Below are 9,391 nucleotides of genomic sequence, written 5' to 3' on the forward strand. Positions count from 1 at the left end.
AGTAACCATCTGCCATTCACATTAATAGCAACAGTAACCACATCCAGAGCTATAGATTTATAAAATAGGATTTCCCACCAATTGTTTTTTAGGAGAGTTAATATATTTTTCTACAAGGCAAGTTTCCTGTAATAAAGCAACCTCGCAATTTAATCATGATAAATGTTTTATTAATGGGATTGTACATAGACTACCCATAAAAAGTAAATGGGAAGGGTACAAATACGTTAACCAATTACATATTTTTAAATTAAATAAAACCGTATTAGAAATTGAAAAAACTTACAAAAGTAGCCTGATCAACATGGAATAGAAAGGGAAAGAAAATATCAAATAAATAAGGCTAAAGTAGAAATATCAACGAAGAACAGAAGATAACAAGGGAAGGAAATAGAGGACAGAAAGGGCAGAGTGAGGACAAGGGGAGAAGACAAAGGAGGGGGACCACCAGACTCCCCATGATAAGCAAAAAGTAGATGGTAAAAAGTCCAAGCATTTCAAACATCTATGTGAAAGTAGAAAACAGTGAACAGGGAAAGTGAGGGAGGGCTAGGACAGAGACCAAGAAAGGTGCCTAGCCTCCTGGAATGAGACATAATGATAAGAATGAGAAAAATGAAATAAGGCACAAACTTTAATTTTAAGAGAAGGAGTTACAGAAAGAAATGGATAGAGAAGTGACAAGACTGCAAAATGTAAACATAAAACCTAGTGACACATTGAGCAGTCTACAACAACCAAGGCAGCCGTTAGATACATGCATAATATAGACTGTAGACAGATAAGGATGACAATACATGGGATCACAGTACATGTCAATCCAAACTCTGAAGTGTGCAGGAGATCTGTGAAGGAAAGAGAAAAAGAGATCCATAAATCGCCTAAATCTAAACAAATAGATAACAACAAGAACAACATTCAGATTAGTTGCAAAGAAGAAATTATGAAAGAGTTCAAGTTTTGCCAAGGTCCATTGCCTTTCCTTTATGAAGATGAGAGAACTTCCTCAAATCTAGGGCTTCAAAAGTATGAGATCTATCCTGATATGTGGCCTGGACTAAAGAGGGATGAATGAGGCCATATCAAGCATTTATGGATTTCAGAGCAGGGCAAAACTCAAGACTTTTTTCCCTTCTGAGAGCTTTTGAGTTCCTCGGTGATGAAAATCTTCTGCCCTAACCTCAGCACTCCTTTCCTTTATTTGGAGGCAGAAATACTGTCATTAACTCAGAGTATTGCAAGAAATAGTCAACGATTCCTTAAGGACAAGCTGTAGAGGACTTAGATGGAGGGCCAACACAGTGAGTTCTTTGTATGTTAAAGGGAGGATAGTTATTTAGCTCCACAAGTTTAGGAATAGTGAGTTGTAGAAAGGAAATAGTATCCGAGCCCTGGGAGGCAATAAATCTGAGATTGTTGCATCAATTAAGGTTTTCCAAATCCTCTGTCTGTTTTTGGATTTGTGAAATGTCCTTAGACTTATTATCCACTTTTGTAGTGACGTCCAGACCATCACTAATTCATTGCTCAATTTCAGATCCCCATGAATTCTTTGGAGTAACATTGGTTTCGATGACAAAATACTTCAGGCTTTTTATTTCATCCATAAGGTCCTCTAGAGTGAGGGGTAAAGGAGACTTAGTGGGAGATGTTGGGTCCTTTTTAGACTCTTGTTTACATTTCCTGTTTGTTACTTCCTCCAGACAGCAGAGGGATGGGGTAGATCAAAGTGTTTGGAAGTGGACATCATTTGCAAAATCCATGGTATATATTTAAATTTTGGTGAAGATAAATAATCATATGCACAGCATAAAAGCAATAGAGTGTAAGAACCCATGAAGATTATTGAGGTGGATAAAGCTATGGGAAACAATTTCTAATGCAAGAGGGACACTGAAATATTCCGGTGAGGACATTTATGGTGAAGCAAAGAATCAGGACAAAATCAAAGAGAACGGCTCCAATGTAACTTGTAAAGAGAAAAATTCTGAAAGATCCTCCAAGTAAGAATTCAGCAATATCCTCTTGAGGACTTTCCTTCCACATGTGGTTGATTAGTAATGCTACCCGCCTGCCACCATTGCAAATGCAGAAGACGACTCCCCAAAATGGCATCCCCAGCAGCTTGACATGAAGAACAGTGTTATGCTGGTGTATATATGCCAAAAAACCTTGACTCAGTCAGAAAACTTATTGTGTCACTCCTCAGCTGCTCGAGGACTGTTGTGTGCCATTCTTCATTGTCAGGAGGCAGTGGAACCACCAAAAGACTTAGCACCCAGTGACCATGTTGGAGCGCTCCAGTGTGTACTCTCTATATTCTTCTCATCTTAAGACAAAAAACATTTTCTAGTGTAGGAGTTATCCTGAGATGTAATGGTATTTGGGGCGGAAAACAGAGAAGGGCAACTTAAGGTGTCACATATGTTCCATATGTTTGCTGGCCATGGGATATGAATATGATAGCCCTTGACTAGGATTTTGTTAAGTGTTAAACAGTTGAAATGAGCTTCCAGCTTCACCCAAAGCCACAGAGACAAAGGGATAGAAGGTTCTGTGCCCTAGTCACAAAGGTATATTTACACATGCAGATTTACTCATGTATAGTTTTGCTTCTACACCTAGGTTACCTGACTCCATTGCTTTCTGTGGGAGTATTTTTCAGTAAATGTCAGTAGCCATGTGTGGTGCTAGACCTATTCTAAGGTTGGGCTGGAGTACATTTACTACTATTTTAGTCCCTTTTGTCACTAGTAACTTAAAAAGTGTAGTTTGAGAACAGCAATGGATGTACTCCTTTGTGTGTGGGTTTTTGCATTTGCATGTACCTCTGTAGAACCCTCCTTAGGCCTCCCTAAGGCTTCGACTATGACTCTCTAATCTTCTCATATTTAGTACTAAGTATCCGCCATTTTCCAGCCGCTTCCCCATTATCCGTCCTTATTTAATACTAAAACATATACATATGTGTGCAGAGATCCCCACACAAAAAATAGGTTAGGCTGTAGGTTTGTGAATACCATTTTGTAGTGCATGAGTAGTTCTACTGTAGTAATACTTCATGTACTACAAATTACACTTTGTGACCCAGAGTGCCTTACAGTCCTAGGAAAACTGTCTCCTGGTGCACAGGGATGTAGTTTTCCCCATAATAATGTATTTTCTGATAAATAGTTGGGTACAAGTGCTTTCAGTCAGGTATGGTGAGGTGTCTGTTGGATTTGACCAGGACGTTTTACATACACACAGAAAAGAGCACACACTCCCTTTCTGTTGTGAAAGTACTCATAAATGTTGGATATTTAAAAAAATATTGTAATTTGTATCACTTAGTACCCATACCAATCTGCATTCCTCTCCCTTTCCACTGCACCTTAGACCCCTCTTACTTACCTTGCTTATCATATAATGTATTTTAACAAGAAATGCCAGTGTGATTGTTGGAAAATCTGAAGCTTACACACCCCTAACCTTACTGACAAAGTTATGCCCCTGCTGGTGCATAAGGTGACTATAAATCTGTTGTTAATGCCATGTTTTTAAAATGCTTTTTTAGACTTGCCTTCTGTGTTGCAGTGATAGTACGCTATGGAAAGCTGTTAGTTCTGATACTCAGTGTGCATACCTGAAGTAGCCTGATCTATATCACATGGATGGGATTTAACGATGCCCTGTAAAAAGTGACTACTTCATGGATCAATTATGATTCACTGATTTGAGATTTCAAGGCAAATTAGCACCGGCCAAAATGAGAAGATGTTGTGTTTGATTAATTGTTACCTAAGTTCATGCACAAAAGCATTGCTTTTTTTAGAACAACCACAACAGTTAGTGTTGTTTTCAGAAGACATTTCATGTTTTTGTGACTCAAGACACTATGGGGCTTACATACAAGCCCCTTTGGCGTAGGGCAGTGGAGCAAGTGTCTTGCGGCACTGCCCTGCGCTACCAGGAAATGGCAGAAATGCACGATATCTACAAGATACAGCACATTCTGTCCTCTCCCCCTGCGCTAGTGCTAAAATTAGCTGCATAGCGCCAACGCAGGCACCCTTGCACTACACTGAATAATTTGCACGGAATGGTTGTTTATGTGCAGGAAGGTGTCCCTTCTAAATTTGTGGCAGTGTCAAAAGCAATGGGTATTGCATGGAAATGCCCACAACAATACCCATTGCACACCCCTCTGCTGCAGAAAACTGTGTCAGGGGCCCCTATTTCCAAGGTGACGTTAAGCCATGCAAAGGGGCTTAGCACCGCCTTGTAAATGTGCAAGTGGGTAAAGTGCCACTGCAGTGTCAATAAAAGTGACGCTCCGGTGGTGCTAGGGGCTAGGAAATAAGCCCCTTGATGTGGCTAAGATATTTTCAAAAGAGGAAGGGGAGGGTGCATGGCATTTAAAAGTGTAAATTTAACATGTCTATGCAGCGACAAGCCCCCAAAAGAAAAATAGAGTACAGAATAACATATTAATTCTGCATTCCTGGGTTTGGGACAAGCTAGAGAAATAGTTCAACCACTCTTTTTAATATTTATTACCCAAGTCAATGTAGAAATTTGGTTTTTACTAAATATTTGCAAAAATAACATTTATAAAATGACCATTATCCTGCCTGACGCTCCTGGAGGCCATTTTATATTAGCCTGAAAGCAGCTGTATCAGTGCTCGCTATTAATGAGGTATGAAAACTGCTCCCAGGTCAGGACAGTGACTTAGTCCTGGGGACAGGATGGGATGAGTGTGGGGAAGATGATCCCTGTCAGCTTAGGAAGGGCTGCTGAGGCCATTTCAGAAACTTCTTCAACTTGAAAGGGACAAAGGTGAAGCCTGCCAATTCATAGTTTAGTCTAAGGGGAGATCTGAGGAAGAGGAATCCTTTCTTCTTTAGACAAAGTAAGCTAATTGGACACCAGCCAAGTGGGGTTGGGGAGCTGGTCCTAGAACCCGTTTGGTGTAGCTTAGGAGGCGGGGACTGCTCATTTACCTAAACACATCCATGTCTGGCACACAAGCTCTCTGTAAGGTCAGAAGGCCTGTGCCATCATGGATTTCCCAAAATAGTGCATTATGGACCAGTGTGCTGTAAAACACAGAGGGTGTGCTCAAAAGTGGGCAGGATTGCCCCCGGAAACATTTGCCCCATTGAGTATGGAGTGTCGGGGACTTACCTCCATTCATTAACTACTGAAATGTGTAAAAATGAACCTAATCTCCAGCTCCTCAGGACACTTTCTGGACTTGTAGAAGAACAGAAGAAGGACTGCACTCACTGTTTGAGACCAGTGAGTAGACCTGAGGGATTGGACCTTCTCCCACTTGTACCAGGGACAAAGAAATGGACTACAAGGTCAGCTTGCTAAGGATTTGCATCCATCAGGCATCACACGACCTTGCTCAGTGTTCAAAGCAGTATTTACAAAGTTGCAAAGTATAGGATTTGTGTGATTTTACATAGTGCAAGATCTGCATTCTGTTGTGCTGTGTTAAAACTTTATTTCAATGTATACAAGATGCGAGGGGCCTCACAAATCCATCAAAATGTATGCACTTTATTGCTAAAAGTGTCATTAGGGAGGAGAAAATCTTGGACAGCTCAGATGAGTACTTTTCACACCTTGAATGACCCTGACCCTTGAACAATGAGCCAACAATTCTGAAAAGAAGAAGCAGGACAAAAGGCTGACACAGAGCCTCTACAGAAACCACTGCAGTGAACAAAAGGAAAGAAGCCTGAAGAAAAGAACCTCGACAAAAAGAAACCACATGATGTTGAACACCCTAAAAAATATGTGCAACATCGTTGCTTCCCCCAGGAAGAAATTGCCAAGATCTCATTTACTAATCCTAAACAAGAAGCTGTCCAGCATTCACTAGCATCTGTGTCTTGGATTGGGAAGAAACAGAGGAGAATCAGTGAAAAGGCAAAAATCTTTCCTTAGGAAAGAAAATTGCAGGAAATTCCTTCTTCCAAGGAATCCTGGAAAGAGGGAGAAACGGCTAAAGCAGAAAGCGCAGAAAAGAATTCAATATGCAACACGGTTATGTAGACGGACCGTGTCACTGCCTGAGAAGAAATTAATGCCAACCAAAGGTCATCCTACAGAAGTAAGTGTGGGGGGACCTGGATGTGCTGTGTTTGCAGCAGTCAGACTGCAGTGGATGTGGCACTCTGTCCTTGTGCAACCTTTGACTGGAACAACATGAGTGCAAGCTGTTCTTGGTCTGCTTATGTGGCTACTGCATGACATACAGTGTAACACTATGCTCAAATTGCATTGAAAAAATGATCCATGGTCAGAGTAGGGGTAAAAAGCACTGCAAAACCACAAGAATTCAAAGGACCCTGACAAAATCCAGTAACACTAACATTATCTAAAATATTTATGCTGCTAAGAGGTGATGCAAAGAAATGCAAATCAATGCAAATCAGCACGTTGGCATTTATTTTCTAGTCAAAAAGGTATTTTGCGCAACAAAGCTACCATTTCTATGCGCAAAATGGTATTTGTGCTGCTATGCATTGCCTCAATTAGTTGCTACTTGGGTGGAACTGTGAAAACCACCAGAGATTTTACGGCCAATTGGCCAGGCCAGACTTTTCATCAAAAAGTAATGCATCCTTGAAGCAGGCATTAACAAAGGAAAATGTTTTTTATTTAAAATGAAAGCATTGCATGTGTGCTGAAGAGCATAGCACATATCAAATGTATGGGCAAGGAAAGCTAATTAGATTTCTGGAAGGGAGATGATAGAAGCAGCAGGCACATGTTTGCAAAAATGGCTCTGAGCTGAGCTATTTCTTCAAGCTTGCTCAATGCAGGTGAAAGAATTGGTTGTCTGTCCTATGTTATGTGATAACTTATCAAAAGTGCCCCACAGTGTTAATAAATCTCATTTTACATTTATATTAATTGCAGTTTGATTATAAATTAAATGAATTGTTGCAATTTTGTCAGCTTCAAACGGAGGTAGTCCACCTATAAAATCAAAGGTTAAAATATTAATTAGATCAATATTGTTTTTAAAAATGTGTTAATTTTTTAACTGGTAGTACAGCACACATCCAAATAAAGTTATAATTTTAAACAAAAACAAATATTAAATTTTTCTAAATTATTACTTACCTTAATCATTGTTTATTTCAATTCAAGATGGTGAAGAAAGTCATCTTCTTGGTAAAGAATGTCAGCCCAACAATGCTGCCCTTGTTGTGTGAGAGTGTGAATTTTCTAAAATGTTTATTTATGATTTTGGTATACTAAATGTATAATAGATTAACGTGTAAAATGGGAGACTTGAAAATGGTTGTCACAGTTCATTTTCTGTACCTAACTGAGCAAAATTCAAACTAAATGTTGTGGTTATTTTACATAATTTAATGCTTACATTAAATTGCATTCGGTGTTGTAATAGATGTGTCCACAGCTACCCCTAGTGGGTTGCTGAATTATGTCTTACAAGGCCATGTTTTAACTGGGCATTGCATAAGTTGAATGTTCTATTGTTTGAGAATGTTACTAAAACGTGATTTTTCCCTTGAGGATGGAAGTGAAGTTTGTAACTGTGGAAGTTTCTTCCTGAGAAGAGAAGCTTGGGCGAGATGGATCAATGGAGCCACAAACGAGGTGGAAGAGGAAAAGTTACTATTAAGAAAATGTTCTAGTCAATGTAGTTGGGATTTTCTAGAGTCAGACGAGATTGCAGATTTTAGCGGGAGAGATTGAACCTGTTAGATTCCAGTGTTCCTGTAGCAGTGTGGGTTTAGCTGTTGTTAGGCCCACTTCTTGTGAAGACATATGTGATGGTGTCCCCTTGCTGAAGTAGACTGCTGGTTGCTATCAATTTTGGTAATGTATGTCATTGTAATGTTACATGTGTCTCTTTTGCTTTCCAGGTACCAGCTGCAACTTATAATTTGATGGCTGCGTATTAATAATATTCTTTTTTTTATTGTAAACCCAAGTTAAAAAGGTTTTTCTAAATTTGTGTTTCTAAATTCTTTTTACATGAAGCCCAACATGTGAATGCTAATTTGTGGTTAGTGAGGGAATTAATTTGAAATGCTCATGACTTACATTGACATCTTTTGAGTGTTGTACTAATGTATACGTTGCCATTATCATCAGTTCTAGTATTATTAATAAGTGTAATTCTTTTGGAGATTATTTGCTTGGTTGTTTTGATTAAACTGAGATATATGAGACGTTCTAATCAACCACTATTAATTCTAAATGCTTATCATTTGTGTTTGAGAGTTATTTTAGTAACATTAGCGTTGTTAATCTAGGGAAATACATTTTATAATTCTTTTTAATAAACTGGTGTGGTTATTTGTCTGAAGTTTAATATTATTGATTATGTTGATTATTGTTGATGCTTACATTGCTCATTGATGACATCCCCTCAAACCTATGTCACTTCAATCCATTGACCTCTAGCGCCAAATTCATTAAACAGTAGAAATAATAGATAGGATTCCGTGGCGCTGCAGCAGTTGCAACATCCTCCCATTGTTGCACGTCACTAAAATAGCCAGTGACTCTCTCCTACCATTGGTGTTATTCTTGGACTGTATAGGCCTAGCCAACTCTCCCACCTGCCCCTAACATTCTGAACAGGTAGTGGAGCATTAGCCAGCCTCTCCCTCATTATATTTTACCTGCCTCCTTCCTTCCCTACTTCCCCAGGTATTCTTAACTGAATTTCCCATAACCATTTACGCCCCCAAAACACAGGGTCCAAATTAGTTTTCTACCTACTGTGACTTGAGCCTGGGTATTTAGGAGCATCCTACAAATTATTAGGAGAAGCCCTTCTTTGCAGCTCCAAGTGAAAAGAAGTAGTGTTAAAGCTGCCATTTGCTACGTCAGATGTTCCTGCCGCTCTCAGACAGCTAACATTCACTCAGCAGCCAGCAGTTAACATATATTTGCTGTTCTTGGGCTCATAGGATGGTTATTAACTGTCCCAGCCAAAGATGCGTATTTTAGATCTGAAGGTGTGATGAGTGGTTGTTAGAAATGGGGTTTCTGGTTGGCTAGGGTATGCACCTCAGCAAGGCAGAACCTACCCATTCTTGTCAGGGCAAGGGAGTTACACGTCCAAGATAACCTCTGCTCACCCCTTGGTAGCTTGGCACGAGCAGTCAGGCCTATCCAAGAGGCAATGTGTAGATTGTTTGCACAACACACACAACACATGTGACGCAATATCCCCTCCACAAAGGAAACACAACACCAGATTATATGAAAATATACTGTATTGCACACAACGCAATTATTAGACCAAACATCACATATCAGTAGTATCCTGCTACCTTAGCAGTTGTCAGAACGCTGCTATTTAGTTACTCTGCAAACTAGCAGTAGTTACATGTAATACACAGGTTAC

At 39.6% G+C, this 9,391-nt stretch overlaps 1 long non-coding RNA gene across 1 annotated transcript in view; it reads left to right on the forward strand.

Moving 5' to 3' along the window:
* The window catches only part of LOC138258909 (uncharacterized), a 32,459-nt gene extending 24,247 nt beyond the window's left edge, over positions 1–8,212 (forward strand). Inside the window, exon 3 of the long non-coding RNA XR_011198603.1 lies at positions 7,543–8,212. This is a non-coding gene — a long non-coding RNA (uncharacterized lncRNA). The remainder of the gene's footprint in view (positions 1–7,542) is intronic.
* The last annotated feature ends 1,179 nt before the right edge of the window (positions 8,213–9,391 follow it).

The sequence above is a fragment of the Pleurodeles waltl genome, chromosome 2_1, assembly GCF_031143425.1.
Source record: "Pleurodeles waltl isolate 20211129_DDA chromosome 2_1, aPleWal1.hap1.20221129, whole genome shotgun sequence".
NCBI lineage: Eukaryota > Metazoa > Chordata > Amphibia > Caudata > Salamandridae > Pleurodeles > Pleurodeles waltl.